This window comes from Bison bison, unplaced genomic scaffold (genome assembly GCF_000754665.1).
Source record: "Bison bison bison isolate TAMUID 2011002044 unplaced genomic scaffold, Bison_UMD1.0 scf7180017862121, whole genome shotgun sequence".
In the NCBI taxonomy this organism is placed as follows: domain Eukaryota; kingdom Metazoa; phylum Chordata; class Mammalia; order Artiodactyla; family Bovidae; genus Bison; species Bison bison.
This window is the reverse complement of record NW_011492693.1, coordinates 192,566-204,903: the sequence shown is the minus strand read 5'-3', so window position 1 is coordinate 204,903 and position 12,338 is coordinate 192,566. Positions and strand designations below refer to the sequence as shown.

Here is a 12,338-nt window from a genome sequence, read left to right as displayed (position 1 = left end):
AGGATCTGGAGTGGGCTGAGTCTGCAAAAATTAGGTGACCAGTTGCTGGAGGGCCAGACTTATGGTAGACATTCTGCATTAGATGGAAAACAAATCCAGGGAAAAAGTGTCCCTTCTGCAGTGTACATGCCAAAGTATCACATTGTTTCAGCAGATGACTTCAATGGTGTTTTGGGGCAAGCAAAAATGCATGATGGGTTTTTTGCTTTTGTCAATTCCTGTGGGTAGTTAAATGACTAAATGTTTGATTATTTAATTGCATGGATGGAATTATGCTTGGGGAAGGAAAACTAGATGAACTCCACACTTATTTCGTCATTAAACAACAAGCATAGGAAGGTTACTAAGGCAAATATTGGTAATTTAAACATGAAGGGCTAAATGCGGAAACATTTATTTAAAAGGCTGAGATTGAACTGTACAGGTTGCCATAGTTGTTGCTATGACAAGTAGCCATAACAGCTACTTGTTGCTACCCTGGATATGTGGGAAACTGACAAGACAGCATGAGCCTTTACAACTATCCTTGCAGTGTGATTTCAGGGGAGAAGTAGTTGACAAGGAAAGGCTGGTAAGGCTGAAGAAGGGAGTGATCTGAGCCAGTAATCATTAGCTCTTGCGGGAGCCCAGAAAACAGAAGCATCAGCTCAGTCAGAGTTCTGGGTCAGGGTTCAGAAATAGATGTGATTTGGCTTGAATCAATATTTAGCCTTGGGGATGGCAGCCATAAGCTCTAAATAGATTTCCTTCTTCTACGTGGCAGAATAATTCCTATTTGTTCCAGACTCAGGAACTCAGAAAGCCCTCTCAGGGCCACTTGCTCTTTGCAGGCACACATGCAATCTAGAAGGTGGAATCATCATCATGGTGCCCATGTTCCAGATGAGAAAACTGAGGTTAAGAGACTTTATCAAGATCAAATAGCTAAACACGTGAAAAGCTAAGCACAAACCCAGGGTAACCATCCTCAAATTGTGTGTTTTTGCTCCACACTCACTGGCAGTGGTGGGTGGTGATCTGGAAGCAATGCTTAAGCAGAAGAAAGCAATTTTCAGGCTTCAATTCAAGAAAGTAAGGAAAACCACTAGAACATTCAGCTATGACCTAAATCAAATCCCTTATAATTATATAGTGGAAATGAAAAATAGATTCAAGGGATTAGGTCTGGTAGCCTGAACAACTTTGGATGGAGGTTTTTAACATTGTATGGGAGGTGGTCACCAAAACCATCCTCAAGAAAAACAAATGTGAGAAGGCAAAGTGGCTGCCTGAGAAGGCCTTAAAAATAGCTGAGTGAAAAAGAGAAATGAAAGGCAAAGGAGAAAGGGAAAGATATAATCAATGGAATGCAGACTTCCAGAGAATAGCAAGGAGAGATAAGAAAGTCTTCATAAGTGAACAGTGCAAGAGTTAGAGGAAAACAATAAAATTGTAAAGAGTATAGATCTCTTCAAGAAAAGTGGAGATACCAGAGGAAAACTTTATGCAAAGATGGGCACAATAAAGGACATAAAAGTCAAAGACCTAACAGAAGCAAATGAGATTAAGAAGAGGTGACAAGAATGCACGGAAGAACTATACAAAAATGGTCACAATGAGCAGGATAGGGATGATGCTGGCATTACTCACATAAAGCCAGATATACTGGAATATGAAGTCAAGTGGGCTTAAGGAAGCATCACTACAAGAAAAGCTAGGGAAAGCAATGGAATTCCAGCTGAGCTGTTTAAAATTCCTAAAGAATGCGGCTGTAAAATGCTGCATTCAAAATGTCAGCAAATTTGGACAATTCAGCAGTGGCCACAGTGCTGGAAAAGGTCAGTTTTCATTCCAATGCAAATGAAAGACAATTCCAAAGAATGTTCAACCTATCATGCCATTGTGCTCTTCTCACTTGATAGCAAGTTAATGCTCAAAATCCTTCAAGATAAGTTTCAGCAGTACATGAACTGAGAACTTCCAGATACACAAACTGGTTTGAGGAACCAGAGATCAAATTGCCAAATCCATTGGATCATAGAGAAAACAAGGAAATCCCAGAAAAACATTTCCATCTGCTTCACTGACAATGCTAAAGCCTTTTGCTGTGTGGACCACAACAAACTGTGGAAAATTCTTTTTTTTTTTTAATTTAATTTTATTAAACTTTACAATATTGTATTGGTTTTGCCATATATCAAAATGAATCTGTCACAGGTATACATGCATTCCCCATCCTGAACCCTCCTCCCTCCTCCCTCCCCATACCATTCCTCTGGGTCGACCCAGTGCACCAGCCCCAAGCATCCAGTATCATGCATTGAACCTGGACTGGTGACTCGTTTCATATATGATATTATACATATTTCAATGCCATTCTCACAAATCATTCCACCCTCTCCCTCTCCCACAGAGTGCAAAAGACTGTTCTATATATCAATGTCTCTTTTGCTGTCTTGTATACAGGGTTATTGTTACTGTCTTTCTAAATTCCACATATATGCCTTAATATACTGTATTGGAAAATTCTTAAGGAACTGGGAGTTCCATATCACCTTACGTGCCTCCTAAGAAGTCTCTATGTAGGTAAAAAAGCAGCAGTTAGAATCATACATGAAACAACTGAAAGATTTAAAATTGGGAAAGGAGAATGACAAGGTATACATTCTCACTCTGGATATTTAACTTATATGTAGGATACATCATTCAATACGCTGGTCTGGATAAATCCCAAGCTGGAATCAAGATTTCTGGAAGAAGTATCAACACCCACAGATATGAAGATGACACTACCCTAATAGCAGAAAGCAAAAAAGAGCTAAAGAGCCTCTAGATGATGAGACGAGATGAAAAAACTAGGTTAAACTCAACATTCAAAAAGCTATTCACAAAAAGACACTCAACATTCATGGCATCCAGTCCAGCCACTTCATGGCATATAGATGAGGGAAAAGTGGAAACAGTGGCAGATTTTATTTTCTTGGGCTCCAAAATCAATATGGACCTTGACTGCAGCCACAAAATTAAAACACACTTGCTCCTTGGAAGGAAGAAAGGCTATGAAAAACCTTCACAGTGTATTAAAAAGCAGAGACTCACTTTGCTACAGAGGTCTGTAGTGTCAAAGCTATGGTTTTTAAAGTAATCAGATACAGATGTGCAATCTGGACCATGAGAAATGGTGAATGCCAAAGAAATGAGCTTTTGAACTGCGGTGCTTGAGAAGATTCTTGAGAGTCCCTTATACAACAAGGAGATCAAACCAGTCAATCTGAAAGGAAATCAACTTGTGACCCCTGCTGTCTCAGCTGAGGCATCTACTGAGGGCCTCCAGGTGGAAAGAATGGATGCTTCCACTGCAAAAGTACCTAACCATGGCAGCTCCAAGCAAATAGTTTGTAGCCTCACCCATGGAGAAGCTCAGAAAGACTGAAAGCCCCGTGTACCCTGGGTCTCCCTATACATGTGTTGCATTCTCCCCAGCAGCACTGGATGCCAAGGAAAGGGCATTCTGGGCCCTGGAGGAGGGGTATGGCCCCACTGGGGCCATCACTTACCAACTAGGACTGGAAAGGACAGAGCAGGCATATGCCACAGTGACCTGGTGACTGGGTGTGGGACAAAAGGGAACCAGCTCTCCATGAAGTACCTCACCCAAACTCCCCTGGAGGAGAAGCCCAGTGATAAGATCATCTGAGATGGGATGAAGAGAGTCTATTTCATTACCCCTTATAATTTCTCTGAATGAGGAGGTGGTGGAGTTGGTGGGTCATCACAAACTCTTCCATGGCCTAGACTATCTACCAGTTGCTTTCTTTGGGGCTGCCTCTCCCCAGCTTCAGTCATGTAGTTCTGGAGGAAATTGACAATCATGTGTGCTGCTGGGTCAGGGCCACAAGACCATGTGAAGCCAATCATAGGACCCCATGGTCCTGCCAGGATGGCTGATCTAGGACTGTACATGTGATCTGAGGTGGGTCATTCAGAGAACACCCTTGAACTCTGATGTCTTCAATCTTTTCTTTCTTTATTGGAGATGCCTTCAGGATATATAACCCTAGGGCAGGTAGCTTGGTCTCCCTCACTAGGTGTAGATGCCTTAATGAAGAAAGTTGTCAGGCCAAGACCATCAAAGAACAGGGAATGAAAGAGTGAGGGTGTGAAAGAGAGAACTGATGACTTCTGATTTCTTGGGTCCAATCACAGAGACCTTTTAATTTGCTCTGATTCTTGTGTCCTGGATTCCAAGAATCATTTCAATGAGTCTCTCCTTTCCTTGAAGCTAGGTGGAGGTGGGCTCCTCTCAACTGTGATTCAGACTTTGTTCTAGATCCTTCCCAATCATTACACCTCCCAGACTCAAACAGAGGCACCCGTTTGTTTCAGCACCATTACGAGTGAAACCTTTTATTCTTTATTGAGAATAGGGTGTCCAGACCACCAAATACAGTTCACAGGCATCCTGGGCAGGAGTACCCTAAGTGTGATTTAGTGTTTGCTCAGAGTGGCCTTACTGATTCCTGAACAATTCCAAGCATTTATACCACCTATGCCAGGACAATTCTGTCATTTCCTCTATCAAAGACTGAGAAAAACAGCCTCAAGAAGACATCACCCAGGATCCAGGTCTCTCTAGATGTCCGCACTTTGCTCTCTTGAAAGCTGGTATAGCAGTGGCCTCTAGTATCTTGGGGGAGTCAGAGACACCCACCAGTCAGCCTGAGCTCTGATGTGTGACTCCCACAAATATCTAGACCCAGCATAATTCTTGGTTCTCTTTCCCTCTTTTGGTAAGTATCATGGGATTTTCCAATTAGCAGGGGATATGAGAGTTCATCCACAACCAAAAAGGGCCAATACATGAGGTTGCCATGTGGAAGGGTGTGGGGGAGTGGAGGACTCGGAGTTGGGGACACAGAGGAATGATAAACAACAAAGTCCTACTGCAGAGCATAAGGAAATATATTAAATATCCAGTCATAAACCACATGAAAAAGAATAAGAAAAAATATATATATATATTTCTGTATGTGTATAACTGAGTCACTTTGCTGTGAAGCAGAAATTAATCCAACACTGAAGATTAGCCACACTTCAATAAAATATTTAGAAAAGAATAAGAGTGTCCCTAGTTCTTCTCTCTCCCTATTTCTTTCCTTCTGACTCCTGCTCCTTGTTTTCTCTGCAGAGAATGCTGGTTCTCCTCCTGCGTCCCCACAATCCATACTTTATTAAAAAACTTTATTTTGTATCGGAGTATAGCTGATTAATAGTATTCTGAGTTTCAGGTGGACAGTAAAGTGACTCAATAATATGTATCCATGTATCCTTGTCCCAAAGATACCCCTCTCATCCAGGCTGTCATATAACTGAGTGGAATTCCCCGTGCTACACATTAACTCATTGTTGGTTATCCATCTTAAATAGAGCAGTGCCCACAACACATTCTTGAAGACTTAACTTAGGAACTCTGGGAAGCTTCCTTCAGCCTGCAACTCACCCTCTTTGGCCACTCCAGGCTTGGGTGGGTAATGTACTCTGATTCCCCATCCCCACCGGTGAGTCCGTAGCCCTCATCACCCCGAGTAAGTCCCCAGTGCCCCAATGCAGAGCACCTTGGGATGCCTTTTGCATGGAATCCAGTGCAATTTTCCCTAGAACCAAGCAACCCTCCATATGGCTCCATGAATTTACAGTTTTAGAATTCCTGAAATTCCCTCCCTTCCTCAAAGCCTTCTTTGAGCCCATCAGCCAGCTCTGAACTGCCCTAGGGAGCTGACATGAAGCCTCCACCCTGTGCTGGGGCTGAGCAGTCACTGTGCACCCTTTATTCACATTAACATCCAGCCTCCCCACAGAGGGGTCAGGTATCCCAACTCACAAAGGGGGCACCCGGCCAGAGTTAGGGGAAGATGCATCCGAGAACTAGGGTGACCATGTAATTTATCATCCAAACCAGGAAAACTGTGAGAAGGGAAGGGAGACTGTTAATCCCTATGATGAGACAGCACACTGGGACTGTCCCCAGTCATTCTCCATGTCACATGACTTATTTCAAGGACTGCTAGAGCTGACTTTCCATGTTCATCCAGCTGAGGGTTCAGATAGAACTGAAGCTCTTTGAGGACTGATGACCTGAGTGTTCCCATCTCCTTGTGACTCCCACCATGCCAGCATGGCGTGGTGTCTCCACATTTATTTCAGGATGATCAGTGTCCCACACGGCCCTTTACTCTCAGGTGGTTCGTCTTGTGGGAGGCTCTGGTCAGCCCCAGGGCTCAGCAGCATCTGCAATAGTGTGAGATGGCCTGAAGAGGGCGCCCTCCTCCCAGCAGCAGCCCAAGGTTTCCTGCAAGTTCCTATTTGAGAACCACCCGTCAGGGTTCTCCCCTCATCTTGAGGATGGAGGCTTGAGCTGGGACTGGGTAGTTGATACCATTGATGGTGAAGATAATAGAGGGCAGGGTATTGTCCACAAAACATGAAACGTAGTGCTGTTAGAGAGGGAGGGAGAGAGGTTGGCCCTGGATCCTTCTTGGGGTTGGAGACTGGCAGTGACCCTGGGGCATGACCCCTCACCTCGGACCCCTGTGGCATGGCGCCGCTGAGCTTCTGGATGTTATTGACCAGTCTTCTTGGGCCAAGGATCAGTGATGTTCTGGTATCAACAAGGGCCTTACAGCAGCTGGAACAAACAATAATCTTTCTTTTCATGGAGATGCTGAGAGACATTATGACAAAGCAGGCATCAAGGTCACTCTGAGTCTCCCCAGAGCTGCCCCCTTCCCGACTGTCTTCTAAACAGCCCTTTGTCTCTTGCCTTCTTTTCCTTTGTTCCTGACACGGCACCTTCCTTGACATCCTTGAATGCAGTACTGGATTACACCAGGCTCTTTTGCACCTTGACACAAGCTGGTCTTCCTTCCTAAGGAGCCCCTTCCCCTTTGACTAGCAAATTTCTTCTCATCTTCCAGATTCCAACTTAATTGTCATGGTTTCAGGGAAGTCTTTCTCCCGGTGTTTATCAGTCTCCTTTCTTGACAGTCTCTGTAGACACTTCCTCATGTCTAGCATGTGCCAAAGTCACAATTCACTATGTATGTGTCTCATTTCCTGTGCAGCTACCTTCTTAGATGTGAGAGCATGTTTAATTCTCATTGCCTCCCTAAAGTGCCTGGCAGACAGTGGATGCCCAAGGCTTATCTGTTTAGTGAGTGAATGAAGACTGTGAAAATAATGAATGAGAAACATTCAGAGAGCTGTATCTTGTGGGGAACAATAACAGGTCAATCGCAGAGTGAAGATGGAGATTCATGAGGGCAGCAGATTCTCATAGTGGTGGGAGAGAGGGGCTCCTCTGGGAGATGGTGTCTGCCAGCACTGTTTCTACAACCAGCTCAGACCCTGAGACCCTGGCCAGGAAATACATGACTAGCCCACAGAAACTCCAAAGGACGGGTCAGCTTTTGTCTGAGGGTATCACACAGAATCCTATCAATTATGCCTCTTGTCCTCAGGTCACTTCTGGATCCCACTGTCCTGATTCTTTGTTATAGCCTCTGCCCCACTGTGTGCCCATGAACGTGTGGTGTCTTTTTTATTAGTTGCTTTCAAGTCTTAAAACTTCAGCAAATCTCTCTACACTGCTCAGTAGTTGCTCCCTTAGGAGACCAGTTCTCCCCATTTGCTCAGGACTTTCCCCATTTTTAAAATGACATTTATCTGTGCTGAGACTCTTCTATGTCCCAGGTAGCCCCAGACAGTTGGTCATCTTATACCTCTGTTTAGGCTGGAGAAATTCTCCCTGATCCTCTGTTCAACACACTGTAGAGTCCTCCATCCATGCTCCATGCCTCACAGGGCAGTGGGCACAATCCTCTCCCAGCTGTACAGACCTCTCTGGACCCATTTAGGACCCTGTTCAGAAGGCCTGGGGATTATGAACCCATTGGTTTTTTGCGTATCTATCTGTATGTGTGTTTGTTTGTATATGCGTTTGTATGTGTGTTTGTATGTGTCTCTGTGAGTGCTTGTGTGTGTGTGACTAGCTATGCATGTTTATATGTGTCTCTGTGTATGTTTATATGTGTCTGCTTGTGTGTTTCCATGTGTCTATGTGTCTGTCTGTGTCGTTGTGGGTGGTGTATATGTCTGTGTGACTGTGTGTATGAGAATGGATTTGTGTGTGTATGCCTGTATCCACGTACCATAGTGGGAGCATCACTTGGGCTGACCCTCAGTGGAAGAGGTTGCCGGTCCATGTATACACTCCAGTCGCCCACTTTGATCAATGATATCCAGTTGAGCGCTCCCTGACAGTAGGATTTATCTACCCCACCAAACATCACCACACTGCCTTTCGCCCTGCATATGTAGAGAGAAGAGAGGAGGGGATCCTTGGAGGACAGTAACAACAGCACTGTCTGAGAGCTTTGCTGGTCCACCCATCAAGGCCCTAATAAGGTCCCAATACAGATGCAGAAATTGAGTGTAGGAGTGATTGAGATCAAGACTAAGGTCAGTTCCTGGATAATGAGTGTCACAGAGGTTAGAAGCTGAGTCACCTGGCTGCGCTCCACCCACTGTATCTTCTGAAGATGCCCTACCTCCTGCAACCTGAGTGCTCAGACACACTCAGAGGACACGGTGCTGAAGCATAATGGGTTTCTCCTTGTCTAGCTTGTCATTTTTCAGGAAAATCAAAGCCTGGGAGTTCTAAGGGTGTGGGGTCAGGTCACGCAGAGTTGGCTCCACTGGCCTGTGACCTCTACTGTCCAAAGGGCCCCACACTCAGAAGGGACCACACCTCTGTTCTCCACATGTGTCTTCAGCAAGGCCCTTGCTGACTGCACCTCAGTTTCCTCATATGTCTCATGAGCTAATTAGACCACCTGCTGCGTGGGGTTGTTGCAGGATTAAACCAATTATTATCTGAAATGCTTGGAACAGTCTGTGAATATAAAAGTGGGTGCTTTCCCCCTCTCTTATCGCTCCCAGCAAAATGAACCTTGAACTGCTCGTGGGCAGAGGAGCTGCAAGTCCACACCTCAAGCCATTCTCTGGGTTAGCTAATTTGTTTGCTCATGTGTCACCATGCGCACTGCCTCCCCCAGAACATGATCCTGTGGGTAAGATGGCCAATGTCTATGGGAGTCAGGCTAGGAAGGGTCCTGTCAGATGGTCCTGCATCTGTTTTGCAAAAAGGGGTCACTCCATAGCCAGTCCTGACTCAGCTTCTCTTTAAAGTTTCCTGAACGGTCTCATAAGCAAGAAATCCCTTCATGCTCCCAGATCTATAGGCAATGCTGAAGGTCTCTTGGATAGGCCGGAAGGTGGAAGACTTGTAATGTCTGAACCTAACTTGTTTAGCTGCAGACACAAGAGATGAGTGTCATCAGGTGCCAAGAGTGGAAACAGGGTGACAGGGCAAGTGAAGGATGATCCGGGTATGGGGTGTCTATACTCACAACAGGCTGGACTGCGGCAAAGGAGGGAGGGCATCCACAAGTCAGATAAGCCTGTGTCAAATATAACCTGGAATTCCTGAAGGGGTATTCCAATGGTGATGTTACCTTCATAGAGCATCTACTGAGAGAAGGAGGGAATGGGTTAGTGCAGAACTGGCTACCATCTATTCACAAACTGATGTCTCCTTCTGGGTGCTATATATCTCTTGAGACCACTTTCCAACCACTATGAAGCTCACAGACTTGGATCACAGAGGTGCTTGCTTTTGATTTTTTTTTCCTATGCTACATTGTATGCAGGGTATTGATTTTATGACCAGGTGTTGAAGTAGTACCTCCTGCATTGGAAGCACAGAGGCATAACCACTGGACCTCTAGGACTGTTGTACACCCAGAGAAATCCTGGTGCCTTCATTTGAGAAACTCTATAGTCTCTTCAAACCCGGCCTTAGCACCCCTTTCTCCAGGAGGTCCTTCTTGATCAACCCCAGCCACTCCCTCTAAACTCCAACATCCAATCAACAACAAACAAGTGATCCTTTCATGTGGCATGTATTTACTCTTTGCCTATCTCTCAGGCTGGCATGGGCATTCTTGGAGACAAAATAAGCCCTTTTTCTAATCTGAAAACAGTAAGTGCTGTGTTAGATTCTGATGGTCTTACATGGAATACAGGTTCAGCAACTTTTTACTGCTGTGGTTCTTGCATCTGTGGAAACTGAATTTGTCTGCCTGGTTATTCACAATTGCTTTGCAGTCGGTTCTACCTTCTGATCAGAAATGTTTCACTCTTTATCTGTAACTAGTTGACTGCTTTAGTTCAGAAGGAACTGCTGCTGCTGCTACTAAGTCACTTCAGTTGTGTCCAATTCTATGCAACGCCATAGACAGCAGCCTACCAGGCTCCACAGTCCCTGGGATTCTCCAGGCAAGAACACTGGAGTGGGTTGCAATTTCCTTCTCCAATTCAGGAAAGTGCAAAGTGAAAGTGAAGTCGCTCAGTCATGTCCGACTCTTAGCGACCCCGTGAACTGCAGCCTACCAGGCCTCTCCGTCCTTGGGTTTTTCCAGGCAAGAGGACTGAAGTGGGTCACCATTGCCTTCTACTCAGAAAGAACAATCTCCTTCAAACTAATGACACATCTTTGACACAGAAATGGATGTTTACCTGCCACCTGGTAATTTCTGGGCCCAGTCACCAAGACCAAGGGTTGAGGATGATAGTGCTTTCTCCTCTGTGTGGGGACCCTGTTGTCCAGTTTTTCTGCCTCTTGCAGGAGCCCCAGCCCCAACATCTCACATGGCATCTCCAGATGAGCCCCAGTGCTAGGCTATAGCACCAGGGGACGCTTGGATCACCTCACAAAACACTCACATCCATGATGTTCCTTAGGGGGTGAATAATTATATTTGAGCCACGAGAAGAAATCTGAGACAGTCTGTAAGCATGTTCCTTGAGGAAATTGTTCATAATGTTTTTTTCACTGAAGGTATTTCTCATGGTCTTCACTTTCCTTAAAGGTGTTCTGTTACTGAACATTTGACAAAGAAAACAAAGAAGATGCTACAATTAGCTGTCAGTGTTAAGGTATAACTGTCATTGTAATGGCACTGTGTATTTTCTCATCATTTTTATGAGTCACCTTATTATAAGAATTTTATGCATATTCCATGGCAAAGACGTAGGTTTGAATAAAGATTCTGTTCTGTAAAGTTGGGTAAGCCATATGACCATGTGGGGTCTCATTCTCCCCTTCGGTAAAATGGTGGAATGTAATGACTCAAACCCTCCAAATAGAATATCTTGGGCATAAGTGAAGTGATGGATATAAGGCACCTGATAAATAGGAAGTCTCAACAATGACAGCCATTAGCATTTCTGTTGCCATCCCACTGTATCCTTCACATAGAAGCTCAGGGAAGGAGGTAGAAGGGGGACTCTTATCCTATTTTACAAGGGAGGAATTTGAAATGCAAGAGGCTTGTGAATTGGCTGTGGTCACAGTGCTTGTCAGATACAAAATAATGTATGAGTAGCTCTCCCAATCTTTCTCCAAGTTGAAAGAGAAGACAGAGTTGAAAGAAGAATCCAGGAGATAGGGAACAAGTTCAGAAAATGTAGAAATTTAAAAGAAAACACAACAGAGAGAAATCCACTCACAGAGACTTCTAAAGGGATGGAGAGATAAATGATAGTGATACAGACATAGACATATACACACACTGAAGTATAGAGAGAACGAAAAGGGCATGCTAAATAAAAGGTAGAAAAGTGCTATTCCACAGGACCACACCTACATCTGCATTGACTGTGCACTGAACAATTGCAAGGAGTTCCAATTTCAATAGGTCATGACATGACTGGACCACAGAGTTGTGCAGCTATGCAAATCTACACCAAGAACCTTGGGTCCCACAGTTCCTATAGTAAAGTACTTAGCAGGAAAGGGTTGAATTTTAAGATTGTCAGGGAAATATTCCATTCTGTTCTAAACCTGCTGAGTAGAAGAATAATCAGATGAAAAGAAAAATCACAGAAAGGAAGATGATGTGGTGTAGAATCTCCATCCATACATGACTCTGCAATCTGAGAAGGCCACCAGCCCGAGGAGGACAAGTCATTTCATGCTTCTTTCCTGGCTCCAAGGACTCAGGAAAGTTCAGGTTCTTGGCATGTAGTGGTGACCCAGAGCCCCTAGTTATATATGTTCTGACATGCCCTAGTTTAGGCCAATAGGTCTGAAACAAACACAAAGTTCTCGATAAAATCTTTACCTTCATCATTGTCCTCGGCTAGTGGACTTTGAAGCTTCTCAGAATACAGAGAATTGAACTGTAATCTCTTCCTTTAAGGTTGGCTGGAAAATCAAACTGATCTGCATGGACATCTAA

At 44.5% G+C, this 12,338-nt stretch overlaps 1 pseudogene; it reads right to left on the bottom strand.

Annotated features, from left to right (window-relative positions):
- Positions 1-4,526: 4,526 nt before the first annotated feature.
- LOC104983233 lies at positions 4,527-12,121 on the bottom strand (annotated as a pseudogene).
- Between the last annotated feature and the right edge of the window lie 217 nt (positions 12,122-12,338).